Here is a 24,921-nt window from a genome sequence, read left to right as displayed (position 1 = left end):
CTGTTTCACACGTTTATCTGCAAGTATCAGCAAGCAAAAGATATTAGTAAATTCACTGCGATTCCTCGTAAGCATCACAGGCCAGATGGTATAAAAGCATCATCAGGCGCTTTAGCCATGACAGCTCCCAGAACCCCCGAAAAGCTCGGGAAGGTATATGTAGCTGCCGAAAGTAGGGCCATGTCTAAAGAAAAAAATATAAGCACGTAAACAGTTCGTGACTAGAATCGCAGCAGAACGCTTATGCCCTGCGAGATAGTAGTCATTTACCGGTTGTAACATTCAAGTGCAGTGGCGTGCATAGGAAACTCCGAGCGATGTTTAAACCAAAAGCTTGGGGAAACACAACGATCTCGAAAGCGAATGCTCCTGCCATAATGCTGAGCAGTGTTCAGTATGTGGTGTATAATTACTGTTCGATAAGGCTGATGTAAGATCAGTTCATCAGCAGGCTGACATGAGACTGGTGATAGAATCATAGAACAATAAACGGGCGTTCACTTTCGCCAGGCCCTTTGTAGCCCTTTCATGTCAGAGATACACAATATCTCAGTAAGCTGTGAATAATAAAGAAGCAATATTTGGGGGCCGCTTTTGTCTTGCCATTTATCTGCATTCTCCCTTCTTTCCTTTTTGCTACAATGGGCAGGAAATAGACGTTACCCCTTCAGGAATAAAAACCATTCAGCATAAATATTATCGAAAATGTCCTCATGATTACAATCATGGCGCGGTCCTTCTCGCCTTCTTGTTCCTTTCCGACAGTTCACGTTCGCTTAATAAGGTGATGAACAGAATTCTACCAGCCCAATGTTTAGTCGGTTAGTCGAAGTTAGATGACCAACTGTCTAGCCTTAAATGCAGTGACATATTTTATTTTTTGTTCGAACATAAAAATAAATTTCGAGCCAGGATATGTTATTTATGTTCATATTCTGCATCTGTATGACTTACCGTAGGCCAGGCTTTGGCTATTTAGTATAGAAAACAATAAAATGCAACCATTTCATGCTCACCTTGGAGTAGAACAAGCGAGCACTTGCAGAGACATGGTTCGGCGTCGCCATTGTCAGTAGCTATAAAGACAAGGGGAGAAAGAATCAAGCAGTGCAATAAGTCCGTACTATTTATTTAGAAAGGGTTGTACGCTGTTACCTGTCACCGCATATGAAAATTCAATAATTGAGCATAGTCCCTAAACAGCTATGGTTGAAATAGTCATATATTTGTGCAAGCCGATCTTCTTACCTTCTACAAGTATCCGTGCTAAGTAGTAAGTTGATAGTTATACACGTTCTTGTTAGAGTATGCTAACGTCATCTTGTCGTGCATACGTGTTTTTTTTTTTAAGACTACCGCCTCATCCTCAAACCATAAATGCACCTGGTCTTTTTCGATATTTTTGTTGCCTGTGAATCCCTTCATCTATGCTTCAAGCTGTTCTTTAGTTGCAGAGCCTGCTTTCTGCCACCTTCAGCACTCTGTAACATTAAGATCGTCATATCTACTTATAGGCTGGATTCCATGGAGAGCCGATTGTGATAAGAATGCATATTTTTTATACAGGGGTAGTACTTACAGGCACAGTTTACCGGAACAAAAATGCTACAGCTAACCAGAACATCGTGGTAGACGTTAAGAGTATATTTTATTGCGTTTCCGCTCTTCTGCAAACTCGTTCAGCTAACAAATTATCCTGTGTCCGAACGTGCGTCGCGTGCAATGATGATAAGACTACTACCCAGACTGCCATTGCAGACGCTGCCTGGCTATTTTACGTAAAGCTTCTATGTACGTTAAAATTAAAAAAAAGAAAATAATCAGTAATATCAAATAACACGCTCCAAAATGCATGACGCCGCACTGGGCGCAGTGAGAGGCTTGGTGCAGCGTGTTAAGCGAAAAACTTTATTCACAGCAAACAAAGCGTATTGTAGCCTTGCCGACTGTCTTCATGTTTGTTTGTAGCTATAAATTATTTATCTATGGTCTGCGGGAAATCGAGATATTGTGCCCATTTGTCACTTCACGTGTCGCAGCCCGGTAGTTATGGGAGGCCGATTACGAACGCCATGGAGGCTCTGCTCGAACAGACTACACAAGGCTGTTCGAGCAGAGCACACGTTGCAATTCGTGAAATAACCCCTTTGTGTACTGGACAGCTATTCCAAAGAAATTTGACGACTAAGGGTAATGTCGTGATTACAGTCCTAAATATGTACCTAACTGTATGCTGGCGTTCTAGGTAAAATTTATTTCCATAGTAAGAGTGTACTTACGGGAAATAATACCTGATACTTCAGTATATTTGGGACACTTTGAAGCGACGCATAAGTTGAAGCTGACAAATTCTCAGTCTTTTTTTAATCAATTGACGTTCTCTGCACTTCAGAAAAAAGCGCACCCCTTGATGCCCCACTTCAATTATCACATATCAGCATCCCTAGATTGTGCATTAAACCCATACGTTCTTACATTATTATAAGGAATGATATATATTCGACACATGATTTTCTAATTTCGCTTAACAACGCAAATTCAGCTATCGTAACGTGCCTACCAAAACTTTTTTTCTTCAAGTTAGCAAAACTTTCTTTGGTCAATTCGCACGTGGCCCCTCAAAGTGCGAGAAGTGACCATACTTTATTGCAACTCAAGTTGCTCAAAAATATCTTCCAGACGTTTCTTCTTGATTTTTTTCTCCGCAAGCTGAGAATCAAATGCTCGATATGAAGACTCATCGAAAAGAACATCCTCAGCCAATTTCGCTACCCGCAAGCTCTGCAACCGCACAAACAATCACGCAAGAGCAGCTGGCTGACATGAAACACACGAGTGCCTACCAGTGTACGCAACTTTGCTGAATCAACAACGCCCCTACAGTTGCGCCGTTGGGGCACTGCAGGAAGTTTTGGCGTAAAAAATGAGCAACCAATTTTTCTTTACTAAATTGCTTCAGCAATTCAAGCGTCACCGGAAGATCCGCCTCGTAAAGTTCAAATTGATGTTGCCAGGCACCGGGCCACCATTGCAGAGGTTTTCCAACATAATTTTTGATGCGACAGGCCACGCCAGTTATGGTAATGAGCGGCCATAGGCAATGACGGCTGACAGCAGATTGCATCGCGGCATCTTTCCCATTGTTTCCAGCTATGAAAATATTGTGTTCATAGTTCGCGCTCATACCTATTGCGTCACTCTCGTGCGTGGTTGCTGGCATTTGTGTTTGTGGTTGCCACTTTTTAACCCCTTAACGTACATGAGACACGTAATGTCCCCAAATACGAAACAATTCAATACACATGTTTTACCCATACAGGCCTACTGAGGGCAATTAACCAAACTAGTTAGCTTCCGTTTCCGAAATATTTTATTTTGGTTGACAACTCTGTGACAAAACATTGACAAAACGTTGGTGGGGTCGCGCAACAATGGGCCAAGTACAAGTATTTCCAATTTTTCTTATCAATGAAGGAAAATAATCTGTGGAATATAAAGTGCCGTGATGAAGAAGTCTTAAGAACCCAAGATTCTTGAACTAAAAAGAGTGCAAAATACTTTTTTACCAAGAAAGAGGCATTGGGATATATATGTCCCAGTGTACCATGACGAAATGCTGGATGTCAGTTGGCTGCAGTTGCTCGGGGGTGGCACTTTTATGTTCTAATAGCCGCTTGAAATGAATAAATTTGTATACTTCGTGCTTATTTAGACTTATTTAGGCTTGTTTTAGATAAAAGCTTTTATTTTTCAGAAATGTTGCAGGAAAACAGCGGAAATTGCTCGTATAAGAAGAAAGAATTCATAAGATTTTGTGCAATGACAATAACAATGAGTCTACTTTGAATGAATGTTTGATGTTTTATGGCGCAAGGGCCAAGTATGGCCAAGGAGCGCCATGTCCGTGGTAATGACTTCGCAGTGTAATCATGAGTTCGATGAGGTTGTTGTGACGTGGCTGTAGAGGGGCCTAAAACATGGTCGCGCTAAAGTGCGTAAAACCTGTATAATAAGATTATGGTGATGACTTATGACGTGTGCTATGAACATTAAGATGCATTTAAAAGGAATGATACGATGTGTAAAAATATATAAGGTTATAAGATATGCTAGAGCACTACTGCCTCCTTAGAGCCCTTGAAAAACAAGGGCCTGGAGGCATGTGCTATGCAAAACTGTTATCGCAGTGGCATCCTCTCGAGCGAGGATGTTCTACGAATTTAATGGGCATATAACGTGTAGTACGACATCATTTAAAAAGTTTAGAACTGCCTTGGTGTCAAAAAGCGGTTCCTTAGCAAGAAACATAGCCGGGTGTAGAGGGATGTAATAATGGTAAGCAAGCGGACAATGTTTCTTTCTCTCCGTTTCGGCTTCCCGGCACTCCAGGAGCACGTGGAGGACGGTAAGCCTTTCAACGCATCTACCACAGGTTGGAGGTTCATTTCCAGTAAGCAGGTAATTATGGGTGCCAAATGTGTGTCCTATTCTGAGGCGACCGAATAGGACATCTGTTCGCCGAGATCTTGTTGGGGAGGGCCAAAAACCTAACTTTGGCTTTATAACCTGCAGTTTATTATTTATTTCTGCACCCCACATACGTTGCCAGTGGTTTCGCAGTTTTTTTCGTATGTAAGTTTTCAGATCTGTGAGAGGCACTAAATCAGTATTATTAACACCAAGGGGTGCAACTGACGTAGCCATCTGGTCTGCCAGAACGTTACCTTCGATTCCTCTGTGGCCAGGTACCCAGCATATGATGATATGCTGGCTGGATAGATAAGCTTCGCACAGTTCGGAATAGACCTCAGTAAGTACAGGATTTTTCTGTTTGTAGGGTGACATTAAGGTCTTCACCACACTTAGGGAGTCTGAATATATTACGGCTTTTTGTAGTTTTGATTTCCTTATATGCTTTACAGCCGACCATAATACGTAGGCCTCTGCCGTAAAGATACTTGTTTCTGGATGTAGTATATCAGATTCTGAGAAGGATGGACCGACAGCAGCATAGGACACCCCGACATTTGACTTCGAAGCGTCTGTGAAGAACTCTGCACAGGAGTGCTTGTGCTGGAGTTCTAGGAAATGCATTCGGATTTCGATCTCTGGTGCGTGTTTTGTTACTTCTAAAAACGATATGTCACATTCTACGATCTGCCACTCCCAAGGTGCTAACAACTTGGTTGGATGCATTATGCGAAGCTCGAGGAGTGGGATATGCATTTCATGACTAAGCTCCCTCACACGAAGCGAGAAAGGCTGTCTTACAGAGGGTCGATTCTGGAAAAGTGTATAACACGTCATATCGTTAACAGTGGTAAAACATGGATGTTGATGATTGGATTGTATTTTCAGAAAATATGTAAGACTGATGTAAGTTCTCTGTAGATGGAGAGACCATTCATTTGATTCTTCATATAAGGTTTCAATCGGGCTTGTTCTGAAAGCGCCAGTGGCTAAGCGGATACCTAGATGGCGAACAGGATCTAGCATCTTTAGCGCGCTCGGGGCGGCAGAGTTATATACTAAGGCACCATAATCCAATCGAGACCGAATTAGGCTCTTGTATAGATTCATTAAACACTTGCTGTCACTAACCCATGTAGTCTGGGATAGAAGTTTCATTAGGTTCATTGTTTTTAGACATTTTTCTTTCAGATATTTAATGTGTGGAATGAAAGTGAGCCTATAGTCAAGTATGACACCTAGGAATTTGTGCTCCTTGTTGATAGGTATGTGTTGTCCACACAGTTTTAAGCAAGGATCCGGGACCAGGCCTTTTTTTCTTGTAAAGAGAACACAAGAGTTTTTTGGGGGTTGATTTTAAATCCATTTTGGTCTGCCCACTTGGACACCTTGTTCAAGCCATGCTGTACTTGTCTCTCGCATACTGCGAGGTTACAGGATTTGGAAGCTATTTGGATGTCGTCCACATAGACAGAGTAAAAAATGGCAGGTGATAATGAAGCACGAAGCGTGTTCATCTTCACGATAAAGAGCGTGCAGTTGAGCACGCCTCCTTGAGGTACACCAGTTTCTTATGTATAAGGACGTGAGAGAACATTGCCGACTTTTAACCGGAAGGTACGAGTGGACAAATAGTTTTCTATTAGGATTAGGATATTACCATGGATTCCCATTTCTGACAGGTCTCTCAAGATTCCGTAGCGCCACGTTGTGTCGTATGCCTTCTCCATGTCGAGGAATTTGGATAGGAAAAACTGTTTGTGTACAAATGCGTCACGGATGTTTGCTTCAATACGTACAAAGTGATCAGTTGTGGAGCGCCCTTCCCTGAAGCCACACTGATAGGGATCAAGCATTTTTCTCTGCTCAAGGAAATAAATGAGTCGCCGATTAATCATTTTTTCAAATACCTTACAAAGGCAAATCGTGAGGGCTATCGGGCGGTAACTTGCCGCTGAAGAAGGGTCTTTGCCTTGTTTCAAATCAGGGACGACAATGGCTTCTTTCCATGCGGTTGGAAGCCCAAATTTTGTTGAAAAGTGCGAGTAGTGTAACGTGGGTGTCAGTGTGCAAGTTTTTGATCGTTTCATACATGATTCTGTCAGATCCCGGTGCAGTGCTCTTGCATACACTCAAGGCAGCTCTCAACTCGGCAATGCTAAAAGGACAGTTGTATGGTTCATTCTCTCGAGATTTTCTGATGAATGGCTTACATTCTTCTACTTGTTTGAATTTGAGAAAAGATTTTGAATAATTTGTTCAGCTTGACACACTCTCAAAATGCTCCCCAAGTGAGTCTGCCTGGTATTGCAGGGTATCGCCTTGTGTGTTTACCAAAGGGAGTGAATATGTTTTTCGCCCTCTTATCCTATTAACCTTATTCCAGACTTTGGCCTCATCTGCATATGAGATGATGCCCGATAAAAACTTCTGCCAACTCTCTCGTCTGGCCCGTCGGCGCGTTCTCCTGCCTTGAGACTTTACTTTCTTAAAGTTAATAAGATTTTCCGCAGTGGGAGAAGCACGTAGCAACCCCCACGCTTTGTTCAGATTTTTACGAGCGATCCTACATTCGTCGTTCCACCATTGGACACGCCGTTTGCATGCCAAACCATTTATTTCTGATATACATTTAGATGCGGCATCTATTATAAAGGCTGTAAGATACTCCACAGCAGCATGAATTCCTAGCGAGGACATGTCATCCCATGAAATACTAGTTAGAGTTCGGAATTTCTCCCAGTCGGCTGCATCAATCTTCCACCTAGGAGCCTGTGGTGGATATTCCTTTTCTTTAGGTGATTTTAGCAGTATGGGGAAGTGGTCACTTCCGTAAGGATTGTTGTTACCTTCCCCTTCGAGTTCAGACAGCATTGATGGGGAAACTAGGCTATGATCAATTGAAGAAAAGGTTCTGTTTGTGAGACAGTAATAAGTGGGTTCCTTGTTATTCAGCAGACACGCACCGGATGAAAAAAAGGAATTGTTCAACGAGACGACCTCGCGCACCGATACAAGAGTCTCCCCACAAGCTGCTGTGTGCATTGAGATCACCCAGAACAACATAAGGTTCTGGCAATTGATCGATAAAGGATTAGAATTCATGTTTCGTTCATTTGTAATGTGGGGGTACGTAAAGAGAGCTAATAGTGATGAGTTTGTTTACGAGAACAGCTCGAACCGCCACTGCTTCAAGAGGCGTTTGTAGCTGTAAAATTTGACACGCAATGCTTTTATGGATGACAATGGCAACTCCGCCCGATGATGCGACACCATCATCGCGATCTTTGCGAAAAGTTATATACTGTCGCAGAAGGTTTGTGTGTTCTGATTTTAGGTGTGTTTCCTGTAAACACAGCACTTTTGAATTGTGTTGGTGGATCAGTTCTTGTACATCATGAAGGTTTCTCAGAAGACCTCTGACGTTCCATTGTATGATTTGTGTATCCATATTTAAAGTAAATTGGTGCTGTGTATACGGAAACAGAAGTGATGCATTAGATTACAGAGCTCTTGCGAGGCCCTGTAACCGGGGTATTGCCTTTTCTGGAGCGTTCGAGGGAGCCTCGCCGCTCCTTAGGCGCTTGGTGCGCCGTGGGGATAGGTGTTGTGTCCATTGCCTCTTGTGAGGCGCCGGACACGCGCTCTTGCGAGCGAGAAGTTTTTCGAGAGAGTCTCACCTCGGAAGGCAAGACTCCTGCGCCCACCAGCCCGGAGGTCGATGGGACTCCCTGTGGAATTTTGCTGCGCCGGCTATTGCCAGCGCTGGAAGGGGCCGAGGAGGTTGAGGCAGCCTCGGCTGCGCCTACTTTCGGGGCCACTATCGGTCCTGCGGGATCGCTGCGTGTAGCGCAGATTGCCGCAGATAACTCTTGTGGGGGCGGCAACCCAAGGGTAGCCTGGCCTGTTTGCTGGTTGGATGGAGTAGGCTTACCTACTACCACCCTGGGGGCAGGAGCCAAAGGTACCTGCTCCCTGCTCACGGGCTGGCCACTTGGCAATGGCCGCTGCGACGCTGCCCCCCGACGCGCCGCATCAGCATAGCGTATGTTGTGGAAAGGTGAGCACCGTCTACGGGCTTCCTTAAACGAAATATTATCCTTTACTTTAAGAGTGATTATCTCTTTTTCTTCCTTCCAGTTGGGAAAGGAGCGTGAGTAGGCTGGATGTTCACCACTGCAGTTTACACAGTGAGGCGTGTCAGTGCAGTTGTCGGAGGGGTGGCCCTGCACTCCACACTTTGCACAAGTTATTTGACCACGGCAGCTCTGCGAGCCATGGCCGAACCTTTGGCATTGGAAACAACGTCTAGGGTTTGGAATATACGGTCGGACTGTTAGCCTAATGTATCCTGTTTCAATGGTTTCCGGAAGGACGCTAGATGCAAATGTTAAGACGAGGTGTTTGGTCTGAATTTCTTTGTTGTCGCGTCTAAGCATAATTCGCTTTACATCAGTCACATTTTGATCTTTCCACCCTTTCAGGTGTTCAGCTTCTGTCAAATCCTGAAGGTCTGCCTCTGACACGACTCCGCGTGAGCTATTCATTGATCGGTGTGGTGTAATAGAAACTGGTATGTTACCAAATGTGACCAGACTGCCTAGCTTCTCGTACTGATTTTTTTGAGGGATCTCAAGAAGAAGGTCTCCGCTTGCCATTTTTGTCACCTTATAACCTGACCCTAAGGCTTCGGTCAAAGATTTGGAAACTATGAATGGTAAGATGAGTCTGGCCTGTTTTGCAGCGTTCTCGCTATGACATGGTATTTCGGGTAGGTTTCTTTTGTGCGGGTCAAACAAGTGCTGAAGTCTTCGGTGCGTCCCCTCTTCTGAGGGTGACGATCAAGTAGGCGGGGAAATGCGGGTGTTCCCATGGCATTTCGGTTCGTTTTCGGCAGCAATGGCGGCCACCCACCACGGAGCCCAACATGGGGACGCTGCAGAACTTAATGCGTAAGGCTGCAGGCGCCAACCGTACATTGCCACTATAACCTAATATATTATACCCAAGGGAGGGCACATACACAAGGTTAACCGTAGCCGCCCTAGGAAATTAGGAAGTCACGGAAGAAAAGAGATGATAGGACAGTAAAAGAAAGAAGATAGGAAAGAAAATAGATTGGAGAGGGGGACAGGAAAAGGCGACTGCCGATTTCCCCCGGATGGGTCAGTCCGGATGGGTCAGTCCGGCATCGGGTCAACCCCCAGGATCCCCTTTTCCCCGGACACGGCTAAGCCGCGCACGGCTACACGCGGGAGGGTCCAACCCTCGTGTGCTCGGGTACGTGGTGTTGCAACACACCAAACGCCTGCTGACGGAGACGCCCCTGCGGGGCAATGAGTCTAGAGCTTTTGACAATGCCAGTGTAGAAATTCTTGCAGAACGCCCAGAAAAGTTAGAATATTCAGAGCCACCGAAAAAGGGAATTAGAAGAGGTGTTTCAGCCATAAATCTCGCAATTAATGCTCCTAAAAGCTACGTGTGCCGTCAAAGAGTCATCGATTGCAAGGAGACGTGCAAAGCAGTGAATCAGCACTGATTCCTGTATGAAACGCAGGTAAATGAAGTGCATCCCCCAGCGCGAACGACCGACGGATCTTATACCACTAAAAATATATTCAGTTGTTATGAAGTTAGAGAGCCTCGTAAAAATGCTTGTAAGAGAAAGAATTCGGTATGCTGAGCAACATGGGAACGTCTACATAACACCGGCAGAAGAACTCATGGCCTTTCAAGTTATCAACCTACTGATGAGCTACCACGTGTCATCTCAAAGGCAACTTATGAAGTGTACTGAAAGTCAAAAATAAAATACAACCTTCGAGTGTTCTTTGAATTCCTACACATTGTCTGCATCATGTACGCAAAATTGCAAGCTGACAAGCCCGCTATGCGGGATCTGAGATCGCTGCATTTCTACGAAGCAGTCATACAGACCCTTTTCGAAATTTTTTGAGCTGAGAGCGGAGCGCAAGTCTTGTGCAGATATGTGGGCGCGTAAGAATGTGCGCAAGGCGAGAAGCTATCACCAAGTTGCAAAAGCTCCCGCTCGAAAGAGTTGCACGGATTGTTGCTACTCAATGCCCACAAATCGCATATTTACCTGCTGCAACATTTGCAATGTTCACTTGTGCTTCCCTACCGCAAGAAACTGCTTCATGTAGTTGGCGGTGGGAGCAGCTAAGAAGCCCACATAAATGTTCGACTCCCTTAAGGTACATAGGGACATGTATCTCCCAAAAGATAACATACAAGCTATCAGAAAGATATATGTGAGAAGTGTTTAATTATTGTTTTAAGTACCCAAATAACAAAAAAAAACAATACATCTATAACTTCTCGGCTCACTAGCTTATTTACCTGAGGAGGCTAAAACACGGGTTAATTTGAAACAATATTGTATTAACATTAGAAATCTGCGACTTTACGCACTTCTTAGAGTTAGATTGCTGCTGTGATAAAGAATAATAACTATACACATTATAACAGGCTATAACTACTTATTGTTCGTATTTATGAAAAACAGTACGCAAAGCGCTGCCATAAAGTTTCATAACGAGGTGCGAGTAAGTAGCGAAGTGAATTAGAGAACGCAAAATCCACGATGCGCGTCGTGCAAGCGACCACTTCTGGCTGGCGCATCGCTATCGGTTTCATTCGACCACTTCTGAGCAAGCAAAGTCGGGCTGAATCACTCGCGTCTTATAAGGTAGCGATAACGAGGCCTGGGATGTGCGCTTTGCACGACTGGTCGGTCTCGTGTGCTGCTTCAAGGTAGAAAAAAAGTGAGTTGGCGGCAACATATATTGACTCATTCAGTTCGTCGGAGAGTCAATTCCTGGCGAATGAAGCAGACGATGGCCTGTACACAGCTGACAATGGAAGTGAGAAACGTTTTTGTTGAAATAGTCTTAGGCATTGGGCTAGATGCTTTAGTTATACTAAGGAGGAAAAGTGTTTTGCTTTGTCTAGAACCTTAGGTTCGTTGCCTTCATTTCAGTTTCATCGGTACAACGTCAGATTGCGTTACGTTAAGAAAGTAAAGCGGCGCCATGAGCGTCATTTTGCACGCATCTCTGTTGCGTCAGGCCTCGAAGAAAATTGCGGAATGTCCAAATAGAGCCTCAGATTATTAATTATTCGAGGTCGATGCTGTCAGAGTCTCCTTCATACGAAGCGCAAAGTATTATTGCGTATCTGCGCATGGCGCAGACATGCAAAGACCCCTTTTTTTTTCCTCGTATCACCCGGAGTATACCGACAACGCGGCGGAAGTAACTCAATCAAGTGCCTGCGATTCTTTCAGTGCAAATGTATCACACAGTGATAACCTACAGAAAAAGCAGCCTACGGTCGTGAGCAATACATATACGCTATCATGTCGGCCGGATTATCACAGACCACTTGAACTTCTTTATCGTGCAAGGAAACCATCGTCAACTGTCGTTTTTAAACCTATTCTTGCCCCAATCCGCGTACCGCGCATGAGCTGAATGAATCCGTGATCTCGGGCTCAGGGGCAGAATTCAAAGCCACTGAGCGACTGCAGCCGTTGCTCAGACACTTCACAATGGGTAAGAAGTTCCTAAAACTGTAAGAATATTCATCACCTGCAATATTAAACGCATTCCGCTATAAGACCTACTGAATGGAAGAGACCCTCGCTCATTTCCAAGGTATGGCGACAGCCTTACAGCTATCAATGTCCTCGTGCTGTGCCGGGAAATAAAAACTGAGCGTAAAAATTACTTTCAGTCTCCGTATCATCAGCGTATCACATTTCCCCCATCATTTCTTTTTCTTAGTAACAAACCGCTTTTTAACCTGGAAATAGTTTTTAGCTTTTTAGATGAAGGTAACATTTTAGAACTCATTTGGCCGGGTCATGCGCAGCGCAGCCTCGCTTTTGAGGACGCAGCTGAACTGACTACATTGACATAAGTTTTTAGAGCACGTGCCTCTCAGCTCTATTTTTACTTGAAGAGTGCTGTGGAGCCGGCAGTGCTTGCATGCGTCCTAATACATCTCTTCTTCATACCAAAACTTTTACGCGCTTTTTTATCGTGAGTCATTGGAGTTATTTTGATGTTTCCATATTTCGCGCAGTTTACAGCGACCATTTTTCAGACCTCCTTACAGCCACATCACACCTACATATGCAACTCAATTTCATCATTTCATACATATTACTTACACAATCCATTACCATATATGTCATAACGCTCTTTGGCCGTAGGTGGCCCTTGTGCCATTAAATGCCATACAACATCATTCTGCTATAGGGACAACATAGTGAGTCTGACGACAAAGGAACTTATAGGACAGTATTGTGGATAGCAAGCGGAGGCCATTATTAACGTGTTCAAGATCGAAAGAACAAGAGATAACCTTTGTAATGGTTTACCAATGACGTCTCGGTTCTCTGCGCTAAGTTTTAGCGGCCGAAAAAAAAAAAGCAATATATCAGCGCGCGGCAAGGAACAAGGTAATATTCCCTTAAAGGGAATATTACCTTGTTAAAGGGAATATTACCTTGCCCTGTACTTTTTATCGCTCCTAATTGACGCTTTTATAGCGCGAACAAAACAAATTACCGAGCAGTACACGTGCGTCTGAGCGTCCGTGGCGTTCATGCGTAATTACAGTGTTGTTGCAGACCATACATTTACCGACTTCAGCAAACAATAATTCCTTAATTAAATCTGGAACACACTCTCGTGTTTCCAATAGAGTGTCAACGACGATTTACCATGTCGCTTTTATGGCGCAGTGAGCAATTATGACTTGGCGCTTTGCCACTCGCAGCGCGAAATAATGAGAGTACGGCACGTTCCATTTTCTTTTTCACTTCTTTTCCCCAATTAAGAGTGGCTGATTTGTCGAGCGAACTTGTTCGTTCTCTTTATATAATAAAAGATGACAAACGCTTCCTGAACACAGTACTTATTTGAACTTTCTTCTACCTTTATCTATTGATTTAAAGAAACGAAAATAAATTGATTTATTGGTTGAATAATTATCTGAATACAAAAGAACAGGGAAAGCCTGCACCACTTCCCTATGACATGTTCCTGATATTAAAATCTTCATCAATGGAAATTGCCTTAAAGATAGAGGAGTGTAATTGGAAGCATCCCGGTAGATTTAGGCTCCTTTAGTTCCGACACGCCGCTGTCCACGTACAATGCTTCTCGGGACAATAAGTATTATGAGCGTCAAATGAAACTTGAACAGAGGAGCGCGTGGCCCAAGCATAAGTGAAGATATAGTGCGCGCCGTCCAGTCGTCGCCACTGACAGGCGCGCACATCCGGTTTGGCCGCACTGCATGCGCGATCCCACTGTAGTGAGATAATTTCGCTTCTCTTCTGGTTCTTACATTTGAAAGGGAGAAAATAAAAAAAAATAAGAATGAAGCTAAAATATTGCAGTTTACGGCGAGTCTTGTCGCACAGATCGCCGACACCACAAGTGGTGTCGGTGCGAACAGCGGCGCGCGTGGGTCAGTCTGCACCGTCATCGCAAGGTAGATTCGCCCGCACGGCGCGGGCGATGACGGTGCACACTGTACCACGCGCGCCGCTGTTCGCACCGACACCACTTGTGGTTTCGGCGATCTGTGCGACAAGACTCGCCGTAAACTGCAATATTTTAGCTCCATTCTTATTTTTTATTTTCTCCCTTTCAAATGTAAGAACCAGAAAAGAAGCGAAATTATCTCACTAGGGGGGGATCGCGCAGTGCGGCCAAACCGGATGTTCGCGCCTGCCAATGGTGATGACTGGACGGCGCGCGCTATATCTACACTTATGCTTGGGCCACGCGCTCTGCTGTTCAAGTTTCATTTGACGCTGGTAGTACATCAGCTATACGGGACATTGTAAATTATGAAAAAGAAAATTTTTGCACACTCTCTTTAATCTGAGGGTGCTGTAGTGCACGCTGGTGATCAAGCTGAATCACTTAAGCGCGCCGGCTTAGAAACACATAAGTGACGAATTATACATACCTACAGCTGCTGAGCTGCCCGACCTACTAGTGAGCAGTTTTTTTTTTTTTTTAGTGAATTATGCAATACATAACAAGGTTGATTTCAGCACGGGAAACGCAACCCAAAGCCTATACCAATGTTCTCGATGCTCTGGAGACAGTTTTCAACTGCGCATCATACAGCAAACCAACCTATATAAAGAATTACTATGCTGTCTATATCAAAAAATACTAGACAATTACATTGCTTTTTACACATATGTACTCCTCATGGCCAGAATTGAAGATTAAGAAGTTGTAGTTTTCTTGTACGGAAGTGCGTTTGGGAATTACGTGTTTAAAGATGTACCAGTGTTTAAAGTCTTGAATCAGCCTGCATGTCTTGTACTGCGCAGCTCACGACAATAAACCGATCCAATGTTTATGTGTATTGAGCACTACGTTCACAGATTATGCCGAAATATAAACAGCAAATATGGCAGATATATAGTGAGTCATGCCGACGCAGCAAGGGAAGTATGGTAATGAGAGTTGTATGCAGAGAAACGAACGACGAACTTTTAAACATATTCAAACAGTCTATACCATAGCGCATACCACTTGTACCGCTACAGAGTATTCATATTGTGGAGGATTGGCAAGAGCGGACACGTTGCCACAGCCTCATTAATTAACAAACTCAATAATCTTAACGCATCAGATTCCTAATGATTACATCTATTTCGGATTCTACAAAATGCATTATTGCGCCACACAGAAAGAAAGTTTCACACATCGCAAAAATATGTAAGGAAGACTTACAGAAGTAAACAACTGTTTTCGAATGGCCCAAATTTGATATTGTTGTAATATTATACTATAATTTTTTTCATATTCTCACTTAAAATAATACGTTATTCTTTACCGAAATCATGCCCCTTCCGGAAGCAGCAAGCTTGTATTCGCTATCTTTTCGCGGAATACGTTGTGGTGGGTGGGTGCACTTATTTAAGAAAGGGCAGTAAAGCGAAAACAACGTGTTGGTCCTCATGGTGGGGGAATGCTAATCTCACGATAAAAGAGTTTGGACGCAAAGGAATCACATAGGTATGCTGTTTTTGGAATTGTAATAATGCGGATACTATTTTTGGCATTCTCAAGACCAGTTTTATATCCGGCTATTTAGCTACCCAATTATGTTACATAGCTATCGCACCAAAAACATGGGTAGCTCTCTAAAACAGTTGAGTCTAAAAATGCGGCCCTATATCGATTCTTAGGCAGTCTAAAGCATGGGCCGTTCACGTGGGTATGTATCACTGGGTATATGCGGCTTTTTAATGAACCTCTTTAAAGCCAACTTGGGTACGTGCACTGAACATGTGCCCTCTGCGCCGCTGGCATGTACCATTGGTTATGTGCCACTTTTTAATGGACTTTTTGATGACAACTTGGGTCACTGTGTATGTACAGATTTCATGGCGGCGCCAGCAGAAGGCACAGCGTGCCGAGAGGGAATTGCAGGAGAGAATTGCTGCTGAAGTACAGGCCTCATACCCGAAACGTTCGGTTACTCGCATAGGATGTGTTCATCGTAGATGCGATTTACCCAATTTTCTTGCTTTTATTCTTTCTACAAGATGTTTTATACATAACTGCCAATTATATACTTCCTTTATTGTCCCAGTTACTAGGTCACTTAGGAGATTTGTTTATATACTCCTATGTAAATAAAAAATTCTACAAGAATCACGTCGCATGTTATCGCATGAGTTTCATACTATGCTCTAAGAGTTGCGTGTGCTAAATGGCTGAATTAGACGCAAGGTCACTAGATTCAGTTGAAGGCACTTTGGAATTTGTTTGCCCTGTAGGGGACGAGAACACTAATACCTGGTAGTTAGAAAAATAATAAATCAATCGGTTTTTGCCAACTTACGCCCTTTTAAAACTCATTATGTTTCAATACACTGAACGAACTTTTTTCTTACACTCATTTTAAGTGATTATCCATGAAGTTAAGCTCTGGTATTAAAAAGGTGCGGTTAAGAAAGCATTGGCCAGGTGCACAATTAATAATAACGGTGTTTGTTTTTCATCACCACACTTATTAAGGAAGCTATTGGTAGAAGCTGCTCTTCGTAGAGGCAGCTTTACAAAGGCCCACAGCTACCTTTCCAATTCGGTTTTGAGAATTGGCCCTAGTCGCCATGATCTGTTAAGTCGTACGTTCTTGGTCCATGTATTCATTTATTGCCGGCTGTGTAACCTCGCCCCCAGTTACGCAGGCCTGTGCACTGCAGTTCATTGCTGTTCGCTGATGTTGCACCACACATGCGGTGAAAGTTCACGCGGTAAATGATCCCACAAAAGATAATGCACAGAAGCTTCAACACAGGAGAAGAACAGAAAACGTCTGGCAACTACTATCCCAATTGGCGCAGTGTGGCATTGACCACGTTCTGCTAGCATGCCGTCGATTTAGAAGTAAGAAATCAGAGGAAGAAATTCAAATTTTCATTTCCAAAATTGGGCATTTCTTGAACTGCCCAAAATATCATCTCCTCTAGGGCTTCCTCATTGGACTTTAGCCACAGGAACATATACGTGGCCTTTGTGACTACCTCTGTGACACAAGAAGGCTGTCATGTTAATTCTTGAAATCAATAATTGGATAGCTGATTAAATCGGTGATTGTGTGTTTGAAATTACTCTAATACCACAAGAAAACCAGAATATTTGCTGTTTATATATAATTACAATTATGTATACTTCTGTATCCGCCAGGTAAATCTATTTTCTAATTGCCATAAATGTCATACCTCACCCTGATCTACTTTTTTGTTTAGGTTTTTTTCGCTCCCCCTTCCCTTTAATCTTTAACCGCCGACCTCTTGGCCAACCCCCCGTAGTGGGTAAGCGCCACTAGTGAGGAACAAGCAAGCAAGCAAGTTGCTCTGAATCCTGCGGAGTGGAGGAGCTTAAGGTGTGAAAAATATAGCTACAGGAAGGAGAAAGGAAAATGCCTCTGTGATGCAAGAACTAGCAGTAACGCTCTCTAATGAATAAGAAAGGAGCCCATACAGCTCTAACACTTTTATGAAAACTCTGAACCCGTGAAGAGACGAGACTTCGTGATTCCTTCACCTTCAAATACATCCTGGAAAACTGCAATGATCAGCTTAGACCCGCAAGAGCAGCGACGGCTGAACCAGCGGGCACGCGGAGTGACGCGAGCCAATGAGGTCAAGCGTGGCTGCTTGGGCTAGTTGGTAATTCATGGCAAAAAACGGCGTACTAAGCGAAGGACAAGGGCTTTGAGAGACGACAAAGACTGTGCTGTGTTTGTCGTCTCTCTCAGTCCTTATCATTCGAACTGTACGTCGTTTTTTTACCAATGGCGCCTTTTACCAAGAGCTCCACACTACGAGGGAGTCACCGGGCCTCATTAGGAGTAAATATTTTTCTCTCTCTCCAGACCATGAACCCTTGTCAGGGTAAAAGGTCAGTCTGACTTATTGATGCGGCTGTTGCTGTTGTCCCATCGAAACAGAGCGCGTACCCACAATAGGAATGGGCCATGAATCGGGTAGTTTATGTTCAGCTAATAGCCAATCATAGATCAGCTGATATAAAAGCGGTAACTGTGAATCAAAGAGGTTCCCGTATTTGCGGTTGCTCGAGGCACTTTGTCTTCCTATGTTCTAAGGTGCCACCACTGGAGAAAAAGTTTCACAACTCCATAGTGGCACGACTGCATCTTTAGGAACGTAGTTATGCCTTTGTACAGAGCAACGAGGATTTGAGTGGCACCATGACGTACTTGAAGGTGAACTTGTCAGATGGGAGGCAAGAGAAGATATCGAGAACGATGATGATGGTAGAAAACTTTCGACGAGTGCCGGCTTCAGACGGTTAATGGACAGGATATCACAGGTCTCGAAAGGTCAGTGAAAATGACTGAGGCGACACCGTTACTGGAAATTACTACCGAGTCCGTCGCTTCGATCCTTGTTTCTGTATGGATTGCCAATTTAGGTATCCCCAATGAAATAATAGCCGACAGGGGTAGTAAATTTGACCCTGAGCTTTTCCAACAGCTGACGCGTCAACTGTGAATGTGCCATGTCACTACCATAGCCTATTGACTAATAAGTTGTCTAGCAGATTAAATGGCTGGTTTCAGAAGATATAGTTACGATTGACTGCATCTTTGACTTGGTAACGCTGTTGACCGAGAGATTAGTTATGGGAACATTACCGTTTCTTTGTTTACTGATGTTAAGAGGGCCATTGATTCGGTCAGTCAACTTCATGTTCTACTTGGAGTCCCAACACTCGAAGTGCAAGGCCGGGTTCTCAAGTGGATCGCTAACTTCTTAAAATAAAGAAAGATATATAGAAATACAAATGCGGGACAAAGCAATGCATACACCAGAAATAAAGGAGTTCCGCAAGGAAGTGTATTAAGTCCACTTGTCTTTAATGCTGGAATAGCAGGTTTATCAGCAGTGCTTCCAGCAGACATAAACATATCTATGTATGCTGATGACATTTGCATATGCACATCAAACAAGTCTCTAGAAATGGCCAAGCATCGGCTGCAGGAAGCTCTAAATTCAATGGATGATTATTTAAGAGAACGGCGCATGCAGATATCTTATGCCAAATGAGCGGTTCAGCCCTTCACGAGAAAAAAGTTTAGAAATTTTGGTCTTTCAACATACGGCCATCAGATCGAGCAGGTTTAGAAGCATCGTTTTCTCGGCGTGGTTTTACACTACCAGTTTTGATGGACTCATCATTTGACCGGCCTTAACGACAAAATTAGTTGTGTGAATGAGTGTGTCTAAGAGCACCGCAAGCTACATCCAGTCACCTGACTATTGCAGAAGCGCGGGAACCATATTTCACCGTAATTCGCAGCCTGAAAACATGCCGGCATCTTTTCACAATTTCTGCCCAGGATTCTGTGCCCCCACTTCTGTCTCTCATAGAGAACCATGTGGGTGCACGGATACGCGTCATGTTTCAAGAGCGTAAATCACGACTTATTTCTACGATCAGTTTTCTGATATTCAGACCTCTGCTACCCACCATGGCTTCTACAGGCACCCAAAACAGAAATATTAGTCGAAGGGTTGGAAAATAAAAGCGACGTTTCCACATTAGCAGCCAAACAATTATAGGGTTACATCAGCTATTTGACAAATGCCAGGAATCTATTCACGTCTATAGCGACTGTTCTGCAATCAAAGAAAGTGTGACTGTAGCTCATGTTACTCTATCCTTTCAGGTAGAATACGCTTGTCGACGCAAGTCGACTAAGACGCAATTCGTCACCAAACATAGCGGAATGAGTGGCACTTTTCCAAGCGACTTATTTTATCAAAACATATGAGACACCAAATAGATGGGTAATTTTTGTCGACTCCTTAGCGGCTTTAGCCTGTCTTGAATATATTGATGACAGCCAATCACACGCACGAATAACATACGCAGTACTTAACAGTTTAACTCAGTCTAATGAAGTGATATTACCGCGGGTCGCGGGACATACTGGCATAGCAGGCAACGAATTAGCGGACTTGTTGGCAAAACTGGCCCGTAATGACGCTGAAATTCAACTCATGCCTTTATCACCAATGGACCTGCAACACCTATTAAGGGTACCAGAGAAGGACTTGTGTATGTCAACTAGGTTTAATTAAAATACTAATGAATCAATTCTTTATAGAGCCGAGCATGAACTCAAGCACTAGCTGGATGTAGAACTTATGAAAAGTACCAGGACATATACACCAAACATTTCCTATATCGCATAAAACGGGCCTCTTCCCCAGCTCATTCCTGTGGCCATGACGATGGGGATGTGTGCCATCTACTCCTCGAATGTCCCATATACGCGACGCAAAGACGGCAGCTATAGCAAAAGCTACAGTCCCTTAATCCTCACCGACCTTTCTAAGTAGCAAAATTGCTGGGCCCATGACCATCCAAAATAGCACAGCTAAAGGCATTGAACACACTTGAACATTTTTATGAAGACACGGGCATCCGTAACAAGTTCTCGATATCGCAGTCAGTAGTCACACGATGTAACTGTAAGTTGCTTCTATTTTTAATTATTAATGCTTGTATATATTAATTTAACTCTGAGTATTTTCTCATATGTTAATACGCTCATTGCAGTCTACATCACAGCAGCTTGTGTGCGTTTATGACTTTGTCGTGCGACTTGCGTTTGCTTTTTATATATATGTATATATATATATATATATATATATATGTTCATGGGTGCATAGGACTGTGTGCTGTGAATTTCTGGCCCTATGACGTGTTTTTTTTCTTTCATTTTCATGAGACATATTTTTATATTGTTTCTGCTATGCGAAAAGGAGTGGACTTCACCATTATAATATGACAAGATCTTTGTTTCATTTTCACTTCAATAAAAAAGGATAAGCAACGACCCAGTAGAGTGGTTTCACCACCCACGGAAGGCTGCCCTCCTTGCTAACGGCGCTTCTTCTCAATGGGTCACTACTCTAGGCTTGGGCTTTGCGCAGCTGCTAAAGAATACACAGCCCATTCTCCAGCCTATATCGTGTATGGCATGTCTGTACGTTTTCTTGCTGAATTTCTCTGCCCTACACAAGCGAACACGTCTGACCCTCAGTAGTGCCCCCAACACATGAGCAATCGCTTCTCCAGCCCGCATTCCTGCAACACCGACCACAGCTTGTCAATTTGGAACAAGATTATGGAACGAGTTTAAACAAGTTGGACCCCACTCGACGCTGTCTCCAGCCTCCGTACAAGAGGCCCCAAATTATCTTACATCGCATGTAGAAGACGTTCACAATCTCTGTCAACGATTCTGGCAACCACATCGTTGTTCTCTCCTGAGAGCACAACGAAAAAAAAAAGCTTGAACATAACAAAACCTTGAATTTTAAACTCTGCAAAACCCAATTTATAGTATAGATGTGTGTCATTAGCGTTCGACATTACAATTTTACGTAATGCGCTACAGCCTACAGTAGCGTTTTTTGTGCTGGCGAGAGCTTTTCCGTGATGATAGTTAAGCAAAAGAATATGTAATGTATAATTGCTATATATTAGAGATTTTTCTGAAACATTTAGTTCTTTGTTGTAAAATTCCTCCTCCGTCACCATGAATAATTGTGAAAAAGATGTTCTTAGGTATTTTTATGCGTTACTTCATTTTGGCGTTACACAATTCCCCACTGGTACGAGTGCACCTTCAAGACGAGTCAAGTAAAGCCGAACGAAGAGAGAAAAATTGGCTAAAAATATTGCTTTATGAGAGTGACGCCTTTACCTGTGGTTGCAAACAAAATCGTTATATTGTAGGGGCTCTTCTGCCTTGTCTCGAGCACTTTTCTGTATACTTTATTTTTCATTTTTCAGTATTAAATTGTCTCTAAATATGTACACAGCCAGAAGTATTGCACCAAACACTCAAGGCTACTTTTCTAAGAAACTGTTGCCTAATTGCTGGTGGTGCTCCCGTAATAACGGGAAGAAGAAGAGGAGAGAGCAGAACGCACCTGGTATGGGTTCCAGTTTTCCGAGGTTATGCCGGCGAAAGTGTTGCTGCGTGTACCCTACCATTACCGAGGAGTTCTTCGGGAAGTTATCAGCACTCCGGTAAGACCACCCACATCTGGTTCGCAGCTCTACAAGTGACTTTATTTGAATAATTCTTACGACGCCACGCCGCCGTCTCGTTAATCTTAACGAAGTGAACGCCCGCCTTCCAAGCAGCTGCGCGACCACCCGAGGAGCAGCAGCTGGTGCCGTCAACTTCGCCACCACTGCGCTGAGTAAAGCAAGCATGCAACAGTGGGATCCTAGGCCTATTGTCGAGGCCTAACCAGTCGGCCTGCCCGAACAATAGAGGTGGTGGAGGTGGAAGGAAAAGACATTGCATCAGAGGATTACAAGGAAGAATCCGGATGGCTGACTAGTCAGTCATAAGAACACGAATATGCAATAACGACAGCATCGGGCAAATAAACCAACGCACGACTCCATGAGAGAAATGCAATGGTTAGAACTGCATATAAACTACAAATGAAGAATACCAAGAATGTCTAAACCACAGGAGAATGACATAAAGATCGTCATCCGCCTTAGGGACGGTTCCAACGCCACGAACGTTAGAGAAGCCCAGATCAGAGATAACGGTTCAATGGGAGTCAAGACGGTTCAATGGGAGTCACTACAGTTATCCATCCTGCTATTACATCATCAACAACGGAAGGAGCACTTCAGGTAGTGATTTTTGTATCCATAAAATCTGCCCTCATCAATGCAACCCAATCACTTGAATCAGCACAGGAACAACAACATTCAGAACTAGCGCAAGAATTTCTCAGAACTATGAAGAAATTAGGAAAAGGGAAATAGAAGAACCAGCGTATAGCGATAGAGGAGCAACAATCAAGAAGGCCAGCGTTAAGGCTTGCCCCCAGCCGGTGGATAACAATAATAATGATAACGATGGCAGCGTACGTCCCACAGTAATAAGTCAAATAAGTACATTGTCTGGCAATGGAATTGTCGGGGTACAAAAGAAAACATGGGGTTGTGCAACAACGCTTACACACAATTACAACGCAAAGTTCAGCAGGCTTCATTGCTCTTCAAGAGCCTATGACGGAAGGAAAACTAATGGGATATGCACCTTTTTACTTTCAGGAACGGAATGCAAATCAAAAACCAATGCTCACCACACTCGTTAGAAGAAACATCATGGTCATACAAAATGACCCTTTTCGAGATAGCCCACCACACATACTTCTTCAAATTAGTTCACCCTCGAATAAACGCAAATCCAGTTTGTTTATCCTCAATATATATAGCAGCCCTAGGCAACAACACCGGCTTCGAGAAGTTTTCACGGCAGCGGTTGAACATTCCCACAGAGAATCTCTGCTAGTGCAGGGTAATTTGAATGCACCGGCGCTTGCTCGGGACTACCTATATTATAGACGAAAAGGACGCCAACTATGTCAGGACATCTGCCAACATCGTTACTCATCGCTTACGGAACCTAATCAACCTACACGCATGGCAAATAGTGTTTCAAGAGACACGACACTAGATCTCACGCTAGCCAAATGTATTGACAAAGCTAGATGGTTAGTGCAGCAATGAATTTCGGAAGCCATCATTTCATGATCCAAACTCTGATCGAAGCAGCTCCATGTCAAAGAAGAGAAGGACATCCTTTATCCATCACAAACTGCGATGCATTTACAGCAATCCGAGCAATACGGACGTCCACGGACAGATCGGAGGCGAACCTAGAAGAATGAATTAAACAGCTATTCCACTATGCGCAAAAAGCAACCACAGATATGCCTAAGGAGGCTGGTCTACAAGTTGATAATAAACTTCTACACATGCTCGAAGCATTGGACGGGCTTCAGAAAAATTATAAAAGGAAGAGACTCAACCGCCGGCTTTGCGAAAAATTAACGCTGCTAAACCAAGAGCGACAATATGCATCGCAACTAACTAATCAGCAGTGGCATATTGTGTGCAACGAAATGAAGCCGAATGTATCTAAAACATGGGACATTCCGAGGCACGTTTTAGATGAAAGCAACACGTATACAGCAACAAAACTTGTAGAAACTGCTACAGAAACTCACAGGAGCCAATGATCAGGTACTGGATTACCTTAAAGAAAAATACATAGGAGGCCATACATCCGCGACGAAACCGCAATACTAAGAAAGACATAACCGTAAAATGAACACTCTGATAACTATGGCAGAACTGCAAGAGGCGATAGGTGTGCTTCACGCCAATTCTGTTCCTGGAGAAGACCGCACCACAAATACAATTCTTAGGAATGCGGACAAGGAAACTATTAAAGCTCTACTGACATACATGAAGGAATTATGCGAATCTGGACGGCTACCACAGACCAGGAAGCAAGCAAAAGGTGACATGTATTCCAAAGCCGAGGAAAACAATACACTTTTATAATCTTCGCCTAATCTCCCTGACAGCATGCCTCGGAAAGACAATGGAACACACAATGCTAACGATACTTACTACACACATTGAAAGTTTGTTAATTCGGGTTTTATGGCTCAAAAGCGACTATGGCCATGCTGCGCCAGCCACAAGATAATAAGAATTCAAATGTTAAAGCAGCAGAAGCTGCGTTACTTTAGAGTTTGTATAAAAAGCCGGTTTCTTCTAGAAAGCTAAACAAGTCAGTGAAGGGCACTAGCGGTTCATCTCCGAGTATTGAGGCGGGGTGAAAAGGTATGTGTAAGTTATACAGATTCTGTAAAAGCTTTTGTCTCTGTGTTTCAATATTTGGACATGCCATAATAGTGTGCATTACTGTGAGTATGGCACTTCTCGCAAGTTGGCGGGTTTTCGTTTTGAAGTATAAAATTGTGTCAGGTGTGCATGCCCGATTCGGAGACTACAT

General features: G+C 43.5%; 1 long non-coding RNA gene across 1 annotated transcript in view; it reads right to left on the bottom strand.

The window, feature by feature from the left end:
• LOC129384997 (uncharacterized) overlaps positions 1-24,921 on the bottom strand; it is a 307,047-nt gene that overhangs the window by 265,239 nt on the left and 16,887 nt on the right. Inside the window, exon 2 of the long non-coding RNA XR_011894628.1 lies at positions 1,017-1,076. This is a non-coding gene — a long non-coding RNA (uncharacterized lncRNA). The remainder of the gene's footprint in view (positions 1-1,016; positions 1,077-24,921) is intronic.

This window comes from Dermacentor andersoni, chromosome 5 (genome assembly GCF_023375885.2).
Source record: "Dermacentor andersoni chromosome 5, qqDerAnde1_hic_scaffold, whole genome shotgun sequence".
In the NCBI taxonomy this organism is placed as follows: domain Eukaryota; kingdom Metazoa; phylum Arthropoda; class Arachnida; order Ixodida; family Ixodidae; genus Dermacentor; species Dermacentor andersoni.
Note: the sequence above shows the minus strand (reverse complement) of the source record. Positions and strands in the feature narration are given on the sequence as shown.